This window comes from Hypanus sabinus, chromosome 4, assembly GCF_030144855.1.
Source record: "Hypanus sabinus isolate sHypSab1 chromosome 4, sHypSab1.hap1, whole genome shotgun sequence".
Classification (NCBI taxonomy): Eukaryota; Metazoa; Chordata; class Chondrichthyes; order Myliobatiformes; family Dasyatidae; genus Hypanus; species Hypanus sabinus.
In genome coordinates, this window is record NC_082709.1 from 88,793,998 (window position 1) to 88,807,484 (window position 13,487).

Genomic DNA, 13,487 nt, shown 5'->3' on the forward strand with positions numbered 1-13,487 from the left:
GGCAGTGAGGAGTTACCATAGACAGAGTGAAGGGAGGAGTTGTACCTAGGTAGTGAGGCGTACAGACAGAGTGAAGGGAGGAGTTGTACTGAGGCAGTGAGGAGTATAGTCAGAGTGAAGGGAGGAGTTGTACTGAGGCAGTGAGGAGTATAGACAGAGTGAAGGGACGTGTTGTACTGAGGCAGAGAGGAGTATAGACAGAGTGAAGGGAGGAGTTATACTGAGGCAGTGAGGAGTTTCTATAGACAGAGTGAAGGGAGGAGTTGAACTGAGGCAGTGAGGAGTATAGACAGAGTGAAGGGAGGAGTTGTACTGAGGCAGTGCGGAGTTACTATAGACAGAGGGAAGGGAGGAGTTATACTGAGGCAGAGAGGAGTATAGACAGAGTGAAGGGAGGAGTTGTACCTAGGTAGTGAGGCGTACAGACAGAGTGAAGGGAGGAGTTGTACTGAGGCAGTGAGGAGTATAGACAGAGTGAAGGGACGAGTTGTACTGAGGCAGAGAAGAGTATAGACAGAGTGAAGGGAGGAGTTGTACTGAGGTAGTGAGGAGTTACTATAGACAGAGTGAAGGGAGGAGTTGTACTGAGGCAGTGAGGAGTATAGACAGAGTGAAGGGAGGAGTTGTACTGAGGCAGTGAGGAGTATAGACAGAGTGAAGGGAGGAGTTATACTGAGGCAGTGAGGAGTTACTATAGACAGAGTGAAGGGAGGAGTTGTACTGAGGCAGTGAGGAGTATAGACAGAGTGAAGGGAGGAGTTATACTGAGGCAGTGAGGAGTTACTATAGACAGAGTGAAGGGAGGAGTTGTACTGAGGCAGTGAGGAGTATAGTCAGAGTGAAGGGAGGAGTTGTACTGAGGCAGTGAGGAGTTACTATAGACAGAGTGAAGGGAGGAGTTGTACTGAGGCAGTGAGGAGTTACTATAGACAGAGTGAAGGGAGGAGTTGTACTGAGGCAGTGAGGAGTATAGACAGAGGGAAGGGAGGAGTTATACTGAGGCAGAGAGGAGTATAGACAGAGTGAAGGGAGGAGTTGTACTGAGGCAGTGAGGAGTTCCTATAGACAGTGTGAAGGGAGGAGTTGTACTGAGGCAGTGAGGAGTATAGACAGAGTGAAGGGAGGAGTTGTACTGTGGCATTGAGGAGTATAGACTGAGTGAAGGGTGGAGTTATACTGAGGCAGTGAGGAGTTACTATAGACAGAGTGAAGGGAGGAGTTGTACTGAGGCAGTGAGGAGTATAGACAGAGTGAAGGGAGGAGTTGTACTGAGGCAGTGAGGAGTTACTATAGACAGAGTGAAGGGAGGAGTTGTACTGAGGCAGTGAGGAGTATAGACAGAGGGAAGGGAGGAGTTGCACTGAGGCAGTGAGGATTTCCTATAGACAGAGTGAAGGGAGGAGTTGTACTGAGGCAGTGAGGAGTTACTATAGACAGAGTGAAGGGAGGAGTTGTACTGAGGCAGTGAGGAGTATAGACAGAGGGAAGGGAGGAGTTATACTGAGGCAGAGAGGAGTATAGACAGTGTGAAGGGAGGAGTTGTACTGAGGCAGTGAGGAGTTACTATAGACAGAGTGAAGGGAGGAGTTGTACTGAGGCAGTGAGGAGTATAGACAGAGTGAAGGGAGGAGTTGCACTGAGGCAGTGAGGTGTATAGTCAGAGTGAAGGGAGGAGTTGTACTGAGGCAGTGAGGAGTATAGTCAGAGTGAAGGGAGGAGTTGTACTGAGGCAGTGAGGAGTTACTATAGACAGAGTGAAGGGAGGAGTTGTACTGAGGCAGTGAGGAGTATAGTCAGAGTGAAGGGAGGAGTTGTACTGAGGCAGTGAGGAGTTACTATAGACAGAGTGAAGGGAGGAGTTGTACTGAGGCAGTGAGGAGTTACTATTGACAGAGTGAAGGGAGGAGTTGTACTGAGGCAGTGAGGAGTATAGACAGAGTGAAGGGAGGAGTTGCACTGAGGCAGTGAGGAGTATAGTCAGAGTGAAGGGAGGAGTTGTACTGAGGCAGTGAGGAGTTACTATAGACAGAGTGAAGGGAGGAGTTGTACTGAGGCAGTGAGGAGTTACTATAGACAGAGTGAAGGGAGGAGTTGTACTGAGGCAGTGAGGAGTTACTATAGACAGAGTGAAGGGAGGAGTTGTACTGAGGCAGTGAGGAGTTACTATAGACAGAGTGAAGGGAGGAGTTGTACTGAGGCAGTGAGGAGTATATACAGAGTGAAGGGAGGAGTTGTACTGAGGCAGTGAGGAGTTACTATAGACAGAGTGAAGGGAGGAGTTGTACTGAGGCAGTGAGGAGTTACTATAGACAGAGTGAAGGGAGGAGTTGTACTGAGGCAGTGAGGAGTTACTATAGACAGAGTGAAGGGAGGAGTTGTACTGAGGCAGTGAGGAGTATATACAGAGTGAAGGGAGGAGTTGTACTGAGGCAGTGAGGAGTTACTATAGACAGAGTGAAGGGAGGAGTTGTACTGAGGCAGTGAGGAGTTACTATAGACAGAGTGAAGGGAGGAGTTGTACTGAGGCAGTGAGGAGTTACTATAGACAGAGTGAAGGAAGGAGTTGTACTGAGGCAGAGAGGAGTTACTATTGACAGAGTGAAGGGAGGAGTTGTACTGAGGCAGTGAGGAGTATAGTCAGAGTGAAGGGAGGAGTTGTACTGAGGCAGTGAGGAGTTACTATAGACAGAGTGAAGGGATGAGTTGTACCTAGGTAGTGAGGCGTACAGACAGAGTGAAGGGAGGAGTTGTACTGAGGCAGTGAGGAGTATAGACAGAGTGAAGGGAGGAGTTGTACTGAGGCAGTGAGGAGTTACTATAGACAGAGTGAAGGGAGGAGTTTTACTGAGGCAGTGAGGAGTATAGACAGAGTGAAGGGAGGAGTTGTACTGAGGCAGTGAGGCGTTACTATAGACAGAGTGAAGGGAGGAGTTGTACTGAGGCAGTGAGGAGTATAGACAGAGTGAAGGGAGGAGTTGCACTGAGGCAGTGAGGAGTATAGTCAGAGTGAAGGGAGGAGTTGTACTGAGGCAGTGAGGAGTATAGACAGAGTGAAGGGACGTGTTGTACTGAGGCAGAGAGGAGTATAGACAGAGTGAAGGGAGGAGTTATACTGAGGCAGTGAGGAGTTTCTATAGACAGAGTGAAGGGAGGAGTTGAACTGAGGCAGTGAGGAGTATAGACAGAGTGAAGGGAGGAGTTGTACTGAGGCAGTGCGGAGTTACTATAGACAGAGGGAAGGGAGGAGTTATACTGAGGCAGAGAGGAGTATAGACAGAGTGAAGGGAGGAGTTGTACCTAGGTAGTGAGGCGTACAGACAGAGTGAAGGGAGGAGTTGTACTGAGGCAGTGAGGAGTATAGACAGAGTGAAGGGAGGAGTTGTACTGAGGCAGTGAGGAGTTACTATAGACAGAGTGAAGGGAGGAGTTTTACTGAGGCAGTGAGGAGTATAGACAGAGTGAAGGGAGGAGTTGTACTGAGGCAGTGAGGAGTTACTATAGACAGAGTGAAGGGAGGAGTTGTACTGAGGCAGTGAGGAGTTACTATAGACAGAGTGAAGGGAGGAGTTGTACTGAGGCAGTGAGGAGTTACTATAGACAGAGTGAAGGAAGGAGTTGTACTGAGGCAGAGAGGAGTTACTATTGACAGAGTGAAGGGAGGAGTTGTACTGAGGCAGTGAGGAGTATAGTCAGAGTGAAGGGAGGAGTTGTACTGAGGCAGTGAGGAGTTACTATAGACAGAGTGAAGGGATGAGTTGTACCTAGGTAGTGAGGCGTACAGACAGAGTGAAGGGAGGAGTTGTACTGAGGCAGTGAGGAGTATAGACAGAGTGAAGGGAGGAGTTGTACTGAGGCAGTGAGGAGTTACTATAGACAGAGTGAAGGGAGGAGTTTTACTGAGGCAGTGAGGAGTATAGACAGAGTGAAGGGAGGAGTTGTACTGAGGCAGTGAGGAGTTACTATAGACAGAGTGAAGGGAGGAGTTGTACTGAGGCAGTGAGGAGTTACTATAGACAGAGTGAAGGGAGGAGTTGTACTGAGGCAGTGAGGAGTTACTATAGACAGAGTGAAGGGAGGAGTTGTACTGAGGCAGTGAGGAGTATAGACAGAGGGAAGGGAGGAGTTATACTGAGGCAGAGAGGAGTATAGACAGAGTGAAGGGAGGAGTTGTACTGAGGCAGTGAGGAGTTCCTATAGACAGTGTGAAGGGAGGAGTTGTACTGAGGCAGTGAGGAGTATAGACAGAGTGAAGGGAGGAGTTGTACTGTGGCATTGAGGAGTATAGACTGAGTGAAGGGTGGAGTTATACTGAGGCAGTGAGGAGTTACTATAGACAGAGTGAAGGGAGGAGTTGTACTGAGGCAGTGAGGAGTATAGACAGAGTGAAGGGAGGAGTTGTACTGAGGCAGTGAGGAGTTACTATAGACAGAGTGAAGGGAGGAGTTGTACTGAGGCAGTGAGGAGTATAGACAGAGGGAAGGGAGGAGTTGCACTGAGGCAGTGAGGATTTCCTATAGACAGAGTGAAGGGAGGAGTTGTACTGAGGCAGTGAGGAGTTACTATAGACAGAGTGAAGGGAGGAGTTGTACTGAGGCAGTGAGGAGTATAGACAGAGGGAAGGGAGGAGTTATACTGAGGCAGAGAGGAGTATAGACAGTGTGAAGGGAGGAGTTGTACTGAGGCAGTGAGGAGTTACTATAGACAGAGTGAAGGGAGGAGTTGTACTGAGGCAGTGAGGAGTATAGACAGAGTGAAGGGAGGAGTTGTACTGAGGCAGTGAGGAGTTACTATAGACAGAGTGAAGGGAGGAGTTGTACTGAGGCAGTGAGGAGTTACTATTGACAGAGTGAAGGGAGGAGTTGTACTGAGGCAGTGAGGAGTATAGACAGAGTGAAGGGAGGAGTTGCACTGAGGCAGTGAGGAGTATAGTCAGAGTGAAGGGAGGAGTTGTACTGAGGCAGTGAGGAGTTACTATAGACAGAGTGAAGGGAGGAGTTGTACTGAGGCAGTGAGGAGTTACTATAGACAGAGTGAAGGGAGGAGTTGTACTGAGGCAGTGAGGAGTTACTATAGACAGAGTGAAGGGAGGAGTTGTACTGAGGCAGTGAGGAGTTACTATAGACAGAGTGAAGGGAGGAGTTGTACTGAGGCAGTGAGGAGTATATACAGAGTGAAGGGAGGAGTTGTACTGAGGCAGTGAGGAGTTACTATAGACAGAGTGAAGGGAGGAGTTGTACTGAGGCAGTGAGGAGTTACTATAGACAGAGTGAAGGGAGGAGTTGTACTGAGGCAGTGAGGAGTTACTATAGACAGAGTGAAGGGAGGAGTTGTACTGAGGCAGTGAGGAGTATATACAGAGTGAAGGGAGGAGTTGTACTGAGGCAGTGAGGAGTTACTATAGACAGAGTGAAGGGAGGAGTTGTACTGAGGCAGTGAGGAGTTACTATAGACAGAGTGAAGGGAGGAGTTGTACTGAGGCAGTGAGGAGTTACTATAGACAGAGTGAAGGAAGGAGTTGTACTGAGGCAGAGAGGAGTTACTATTGACAGAGTGAAGGGAGGAGTTGTACTGAGGCAGTGAGGAGTATAGTCAGAGTGAAGGGAGGAGTTGTACTGAGGCAGTGAGGAGTTACTATAGACAGAGTGAAGGGATGAGTTGTACCTAGGTAGTGAGGCGTACAGACAGAGTGAAGGGAGGAGTTGTACTGAGGCAGTGAGGAGTATAGACAGAGTGAAGGGAGGAGTTGTACTGAGGCAGTGAGGAGTTACTATAGACAGAGTGAAGGGAGGAGTTTTACTGAGGCAGTGAGGAGTATAGACAGAGTGAAGGGAGGAGTTGTACTGAGGCAGTGAGGCGTTACTATAGACAGAGTGAAGGGAGGAGTTGTACTGAGGCAGTGAGGAGTATAGACAGAGTGAAGGGAGGAGTTGCACTGAGGCAGTGAGGAGTATAGTCAGAGTGAAGGGAGGAGTTGTACTGAGGCAGTGAGGAGTATAGACAGAGTGAAGGGACGTGTTGTACTGAGGCAGAGAGGAGTATAGACAGAGTGAAGGGAGGAGTTATACTGAGGCAGTGAGGAGTTTCTATAGACAGAGTGAAGGGAGGAGTTGAACTGAGGCAGTGAGGAGTATAGACAGAGTGAAGGGAGGAGTTGTACTGAGGCAGTGCGGAGTTACTATAGACAGAGGGAAGGGAGGAGTTATACTGAGGCAGAGAGGAGTATAGACAGAGTGAAGGGAGGAGTTGTACCTAGGTAGTGAGGCGTACAGACAGAGTGAAGGGAGGAGTTGTACTGAGGCAGTGAGGAGTATAGACAGAGTGAAGGGAGGAGTTGTACTGAGGCAGTGAGGAGTTACTATAGACAGAGTGAAGGGAGGAGTTTTACTGAGGCAGTGAGGAGTATAGACAGAGTGAAGGGAGGAGTTGTACTGAGGCAGTGAGGAGTTACTATAGACAGAGTGAAGGGAGGAGTTGTACTGAGGCAGTGAGGAGTTACTATAGACAGAGTGAAGGGAGGAGTTGTACTGAGGCAGTGAGGAGTTACTATAGACAGAGTGAAGGAAGGAGTTGTACTGAGGCAGAGAGGAGTTACTATTGACAGAGTGAAGGGAGGAGTTGTACTGAGGCAGTGAGGAGTATAGTCAGAGTGAAGGGAGGAGTTGTACTGAGGCAGTGAGGAGTTACTATAGACAGAGTGAAGGGATGAGTTGTACCTAGGTAGTGAGGCGTACAGACAGAGTGAAGGGAGGAGTTGTACTGAGGCAGTGAGGAGTATAGACAGAGTGAAGGGAGGAGTTGTACTGAGGCAGTGAGGAGTTACTATAGACAGAGTGAAGGGAGGAGTTTTACTGAGGCAGTGAGGAGTATAGACAGAGTGAAGGGAGGAGTTGTACTGAGGCAGTGAGGAGTTACTATAGACAGAGTGAAGGGAGGAGTTGTACTGAGGCAGTGAGGAGTATAGACAGAGTGAAGGGAGGAGTTGCACTGAGGCAGTGAGGAGTATAGTCAGAGTGAAGGGAGGAGTTGTACTGAGGCAGTGAGGAGTATAGACAGAGTGAAGGGACGTGTTGTACTGAGGCAGAGAGGCATATACACAGAGTGAAGGTAGGAGTTGTACTGAGGCAGTGAGGAGTTTCTATAGACAGAGTGAAGGGAGGAGTTGAACTGAGGCAGTGAGGAGTATAGACAGAGTGAAGGGAGGAGTTGTACTGAGGCAGTGCGGAGTTACTATAGACAGAGGGAAGGGAGGAGTTATACTGAGGCAGAGAGGAGTATAGACAGAGTGAAGGGAGGAGTTGTACCTAGGTAGTGAGGCGTACAGACAGAGTGAAGGGAGGAGTTGTACTGAGGCAGTGAGGAGTATAGACAGAGTGAAGGGACGAGTTGTACTGAGGCAGAGAAGAGTATAGACAGAGTGAAGGGAGGAGTTGTACTGAGGTAGTGAGGAGTTACTATAGACAGAGTGAAGGGAGGAGTTGTACTGAGGCAGTGAGGAGTATAGACAGAGTGAAGGGAGGAGTTGTACTGAGGCAGTGAGGAGTATAGACAGAGTGAAGGGAGGAGTTATACTGAGGCAGTGAGGAGTTACTATAGACAGAGTGAAGGGAGGAGTTGTACTGAGGCAGTGAGGAGTTACCATAGACAGAGTGAAGGGAGGAGTTGTACCTAGGTAGTGAGGCGTACAGACAGAGTGAAGGGAGGAGTTGTACTGAGGCAGTGAGGAGTTACCATAGACAGAGTGAAGGGAGGAGTTGTACTGAGGCAGTGAGGAGTATAGACAGAGTGAAGGGACGTGTTGTACTGAGGCAGAGAGGAGTATAGACAGAGTGAAGGGAGGAGTTATACTGAGGCAGTGAGGAGTTTCTATAGACAGAGTGAAGGGAGGAGTTGAACTGAGGCAGTGAGGAGTATAGACAGAGTGAAGGGAGGAGTTGTACTGAGGCAGTGCGGAGTTACTATAGACAGAGGGAAGGGAGGAGTTATACTGAGGCAGAGAGGAGTATAGACAGAGTGAAGGGAGGAGTTGTACCTAGGTAGTGAGGCGTACAGGCAGAGTGAAGGGAGGAGTTGTACTGAGGCAGTGAGGAGTATAGACAGAGTGAAGGGACGAGTTGTACTGAGGCAGAGAAGAGTATAGACAGAGTGAAGGGAGGAGTTGTACTGAGGTAGTGAGGAGTTACTATAGACAGAGTGAAGGGAGGAGTTGTACTGAGGCAGTGAGGAGTATAGACAGAGTGAAGGGAGGAGTTGTACTGAGGCAGTGAGGAGTATAGACAGAGTGAAGGGAGGAGTTATACTGAGGCAGTGAGGAGTTACTATAGACAGAGTGAAGGGAGGAGTTGTACTGAGGCAGTGAGGAGTATAGACAGAGTGAAGGGAGGAGTTGTACTGAGGCAGTGAGGAGTTACTATAGACAGAGTGAAGGGAGGAGTTGTACTGAGGCAGTGAGGAGTATAGACAGAGGGAAGGGAGGAGTTGTACTGAGGCAGTGAGGAGTTCCTATAGACAGAGTGAAGGGAGGAGTTGTACTGAGGCAGTGAGGAGTATAGACAGAGGGAAGGGAGGAGTTATACTGAGGCAGAGAGGAGTATAGACAGAGTGAAGGGAGGAGTTGTACTGAGGCAGTGAGGAGTTACTATAGACCGAGTGAAGGGAGGAGTTGTACAGAGGCAGTGAGGAGTTACTATAGACAGAGTGAAGGGAGGAGTTGTACTGAGGCAGTCAGGAGTTACTATAGACAGAGTGACGGGAGGAGTTGTACTGAGGCAGTGAGGAGTTACTATAGACAGAGTGAAGGGAGGAGTTGTACTGAGGCAGTGAGGAGTTACTATAGACAGAGTGAAGGGAGGAGTTGTACTGAGGCAGTGAGGAGTTACTATAGACAGAGTGAAGGGAGGAGTTGTACTGAGGCAGTGAGGAGTTACTATAGACAGAGTGAAGGGAGGAGTTGTACTGAGGCAGTGAGGAGTTATTATAGACAGAGTGAAGGGAGGAGTTGTACTGAGGCAGTGAGGAGTTACTATAGACAGAGTGAAGGGAGGAGTTGTACTGAGGCAGAGAGGAGTTACTATAGACAGAGTGAAGGGAGGAGTTGTACTGAGGCAGTGAGGAGTATAGTCAGAGTGAAGGGAGGAGTTGTACTGAGGCAGTGAGGAGTATAGACAGAGTGAAGGGAGGAGTTGTACTGAGGCAGAGAGGAGTTACTATAGACAGAGTGAAGGGAGGAGTTGTACTGAGGCAGTGAGGAGTATAGACAGAGTGAAGGGAGGAGTTGTACTGAGGCAGTGAGGAGTATAGTCAGAGTGAAGGGAGGAGTTGTACTGAGGCAGTGAGGAGTATAGACAGAGTGAAGGGAGGAGTTGTACTGAGGCAGTGAGGAGTTACTACAGACAGAGTGAAGGGAGGAGTTGTACTGAGGCAGTGAGGAGTTACTATAGACAGAGTGAAGGGAGGAGTTGTACTGAGGCAGTGAGGAGTTACTACAGACAGAGTGAAGGGAGGAGTTGTACTGAGGCAGTGGGGAGTATAGTCAGAGTGAAGGGAGGAGTTGTACTGAGGCAGTGAGGAGTTACTATAGACAGAGTGAAGGGAGGAGTTGTACTGAGGCAGTGAGGAGTATAGTCAGAGTGAAGGGAGGAGTTGTACTGAGGCAGTGAGGAGTATAGACAGAGTGAAGGGAGGAGTTGCACTGAGGCAGTGAGGAGTATAGTCAGAGTGAAGGGAGGAGTTGTACTGAGGCAGTGAGGAGTTACTATAGACAGAGTGAAGGGAGGAGTTGTACTGAGGCAGTGAGGAGTTACTATAGACAGAGTGAAGGGAGGAGTTGTACTGAGGCAGTGAGGAGTTACTATAGACAGAGTGAATGGTGGAGTTGTACTGAGGCAGTGAGGAGTTACTATAGACAGAGTGACGGGAGGAGTTGTACTGAGGCAGAGAGGAGTATAGACAGAGTGAAGGGAGGAGTTGTACTGAGGCAGTGAGGAGTTACTATAGACAGAGTGAAGGGAGGAGTTGTACTGAGGCAGTGAGGAGTATAGACAGAGTGAAGGGAGGAGTTGTACTGAGGCAGAGAGGAGTATAGTCAGAGTGAAGGGAGGAGTTGTACTGAAGCAGTGCGGAGTTACTATAGACTGAGTGAAGGGAGGAGTTGTACTGAGGCAGAGAGGAGTTACTATAGACTGAGTGAAGGGAGGAGTTGTCCTGAGGCAGTGAGGAGTTACTATAGACAGCGTGAAGGGAGGAGTTGTACTGAGGCAGTGCGGAGTTACTATAGACAGAGTGAAGGGAGGAGTTGTACTGAGGCAGTGAGGAGTTACTATAGACAGCGTGAAGGGAGGAGTTGTACTGAGGCAGTGAGGAGTATAGACAGAGTGAAGGGACGAGTTGTACTGAGGCAGTGAGGAGTTACTATAGATAGAGTGAAGGGAGGAGTTGGACTGAGGCAGTGCGGAGTTACTATAGACAGAGTGAAGGGAGGAGTTGTACTGAGGCAGAGAGGAGTTACTATAGACAGAGTGAAGGGAGGAGTTGTACTGAGGCAGAGAGGAGTTACTATAGACAGAGTGAAGGGAGGAGTTGTACTGAGGCAGTGAGGAGTTACTATAGACAGAGTGAAGGGAGGAGTTGTACTGAGGCAGAGAGGAGTATAGACAGAGTGAAGGGAGGAGTTGTACTGAGGCAGTGAGGAGTTACTATAGAGAGTGAAGGGAGGAGTTGTACTGAGGCAGTGAGGAGTTACTATAGACCGAGTGAAGGGAGGAGTTGTACTGAGGCAGTGAGGAGTTACTATAGACAGAGTGAAGGGAGGAGTTGTACTGAGGCAGTGAGGAGTTACTATAGACAGAGTGAAGGGAGGAGTTGTACTGAGGCAGTGAGGAGTATAGACAGCGTGAAGGGAGGAGTTGTACTGAGGCAGTGAGGAGTATGGACAGAGTGAAGGGAGGAGTTGTACTGAGGCAGTGAGGAGTTACTATAGACAGAGTGAAGGGAGGAGTTGTACTGAGGCAGTGAGGAGTTACTATAGACAGAGTGAAGGGAGGAGTTGTACTGAGGCAGTGAGGAGTTACTATAGACAGAGTGAAGGGAGGAGTTGTACTGAGGCAGTGAGGAGTATAGACAGAGTGAAGGGAGGAGTTGTACTGAGGCAGTGAGGAGTTACTATAGACAGAGTGAAGGGAGGAGTTGTACTGAGGCAGTGAGGAGTATAGACAGAGTGAAGGGAGGAGTTGTACTGAGGCAGTGAGGAGTTACTATAGACAGAGTGAAGGGAGGAGTTGTCCTGAGGCAGTGCGGAGTTACTATAGACAGAGTGAAGGGAGGAGTTGTACTGAGGCAGTGAGGAGTTACTATAGACAGAGTGAAGGGAGGAGTTGTACTGAGGCAGAGAGGAGTATAGACAGAGTGAAGGGAGGAGTTGTACTGAGGCAGTGAGGAGTTACTATAGACAGAGTGAAGGGAGGAGTTGTACTATGGCAGTGAGGAGTTACTATAGACAGAGTGAAGGGAGGAGTTGTACTGAGGCAGTGAGGAGTTACTATAGACAGAGTGAAGGGAGGAGTTGTACTAAGGCAGTGAGGAGTTACTATAGACATTGTCCTTGGAAAGGCAGGTGTTTTTTGCCTGATTCAACTCTTTGATGCCAACCAAGATGTCTGTTCAGGCTAATCCTATTTGTCTGCATTTCACCCTTGTTCCTCTAAAGCTTTTGTATCCATGTATCTGTACTTTTAAATATTGTGAATACGCGTAAATCTGCAAATGCTGGAAGCCTAAAGCAATAGACACAGATTGCTTCCGGAACTCAGCAGGCCTGACTGCATCCATGGAAATGAATAATAAATCGGTGTTTTGGACTGAGATATTTCTTCATGAATATTGTAGCTGGAAGAGATCTAATCTAATGATCTGGGAATATATCAGCAGTTAATTCAGTTGATTAAATGAATTGCAAAAAAAGATTTATCTTGTTCTCTTGGTGTACTTTGAGATGGGCTACAGCAGCAGAAGACCACGAACGTTCATTAGGTGGCCACTTATATCAATTACAGGAGTTACCCATTGTGTGGCCTCTGTGTAGAATGTAGAAAACAGCACAGGATCAGGTCCTGCAGCCATGAGGTTGCGTCAGATTATTTAGATGAGTAATCAAATGCCTAATTTACCTATTTTGTTCAGCATGCACAATGCCTGTAACCCACCATCCTCTGCATATCATGATAGCCTCTGAAACACCTCTATAGTATCTGCCTCCATTACCAGCACTGGCAGCACATTCCAGACACCCCACCCTCTCTGTAAAAAAAAACTTGTCCTTAAATGTGTGCCTTGAGTATTAGATATTTCTGCACGGGGAGAACGATACCAGCTACCTACTATCTATGGCTCCCATCATCTTGATCAGATCTCCCCTCAGCCTCTGCCACTCCAAAGAAAACACCCCAAGCTTGCTCACCCTCACTGGTGAAATGCCCCACACTGACCTCGCTTGTGGCCGTGAGCTGTGGCTGGGGGAACGAACACTTATGCCATCTTTGTTTTTGTGATGACTGCTGCCAGTTGGTGTGTTGGTGAAGGCACAGGATGGAGCTTGGCTGTGGATACCTGCACTGTTGAAACTCCAGACTGTCTGGCTCCAGTGAACTAATCACTCACTCGTGCCGAGTTCCCAGGTGCTACTTAAAAGGGCTCTAGCCTACCTAGGTCACCTTATCAATATACCAGATTTAGTGACGTCGTTGCACCAGGGGCTATCTTGACACGTCCTGCTCAGAAGGAATTGCTGTATCCTGCTCACTGACCCTTGACCTATCCATTTCTCGCAATCTTGAAAATTGTGTCACTGAGGACAAGTCTGTACCTGTTTTCTCCTCATCGTTGCTTGTCACTGGGTTCTAGTTACAGATGTGGGAGACAAATTAGCATTTGTTAGCTTGTGGCGTAAGCTTTAATCTATAGGCCTGGTCAAGACTTGTTTCATGCTTGTCCAGTGCACTAAGATGAATATCATAAACACAAGAGACTCTGCAGGTGCTGGAAATCCAGAGCAGCACACTCAAAATGCTGGAGGATCTCAGCAGGTCAGGCAGCATCTGTGGAGAGAAATAATCAGTATTTCTGACCAAGGCCCTTCATTAAGACCAATGGTGGATTTGTGGGTGGGAAGTAGTGGAAGCAGAGGCAGTTTGGTGGAGTTTAAGAGGCTTTTAGGTAGACAGATGAATATGAAGGGAATGGAGGGATATGGATGAAACACAGGAGGAGGCATCAAAATCAGCAAAACGTGGGCTGAATGGCCTGCCAAATCCATATACTAATCTCTCTCTCTCCCCTGCCCTCCATCTCCCTCATTTCGATACTCTTACAAACTATCACCGTTCGGACTGTGCTCACTTGCCTTATTACTGCCTCGTGTACCTCACTGTGGAAGTTTGTCCAGTTGTGCTGACTCACAAAGGAATACAGCAGCAAAGCAGGCCTCCATCTTAGCT

General features: G+C 48.4%; 1 protein-coding gene across 1 annotated transcript in view; it reads left to right on the forward strand.

Annotated features, from left to right (window-relative positions):
- The window catches only part of wnt6b (wingless-type MMTV integration site family, member 6b), a 261,944-nt gene that overhangs the window by 201,606 nt on the left and 46,851 nt on the right, over positions 1–13,487 (forward strand). The window lies entirely within an intron of this gene.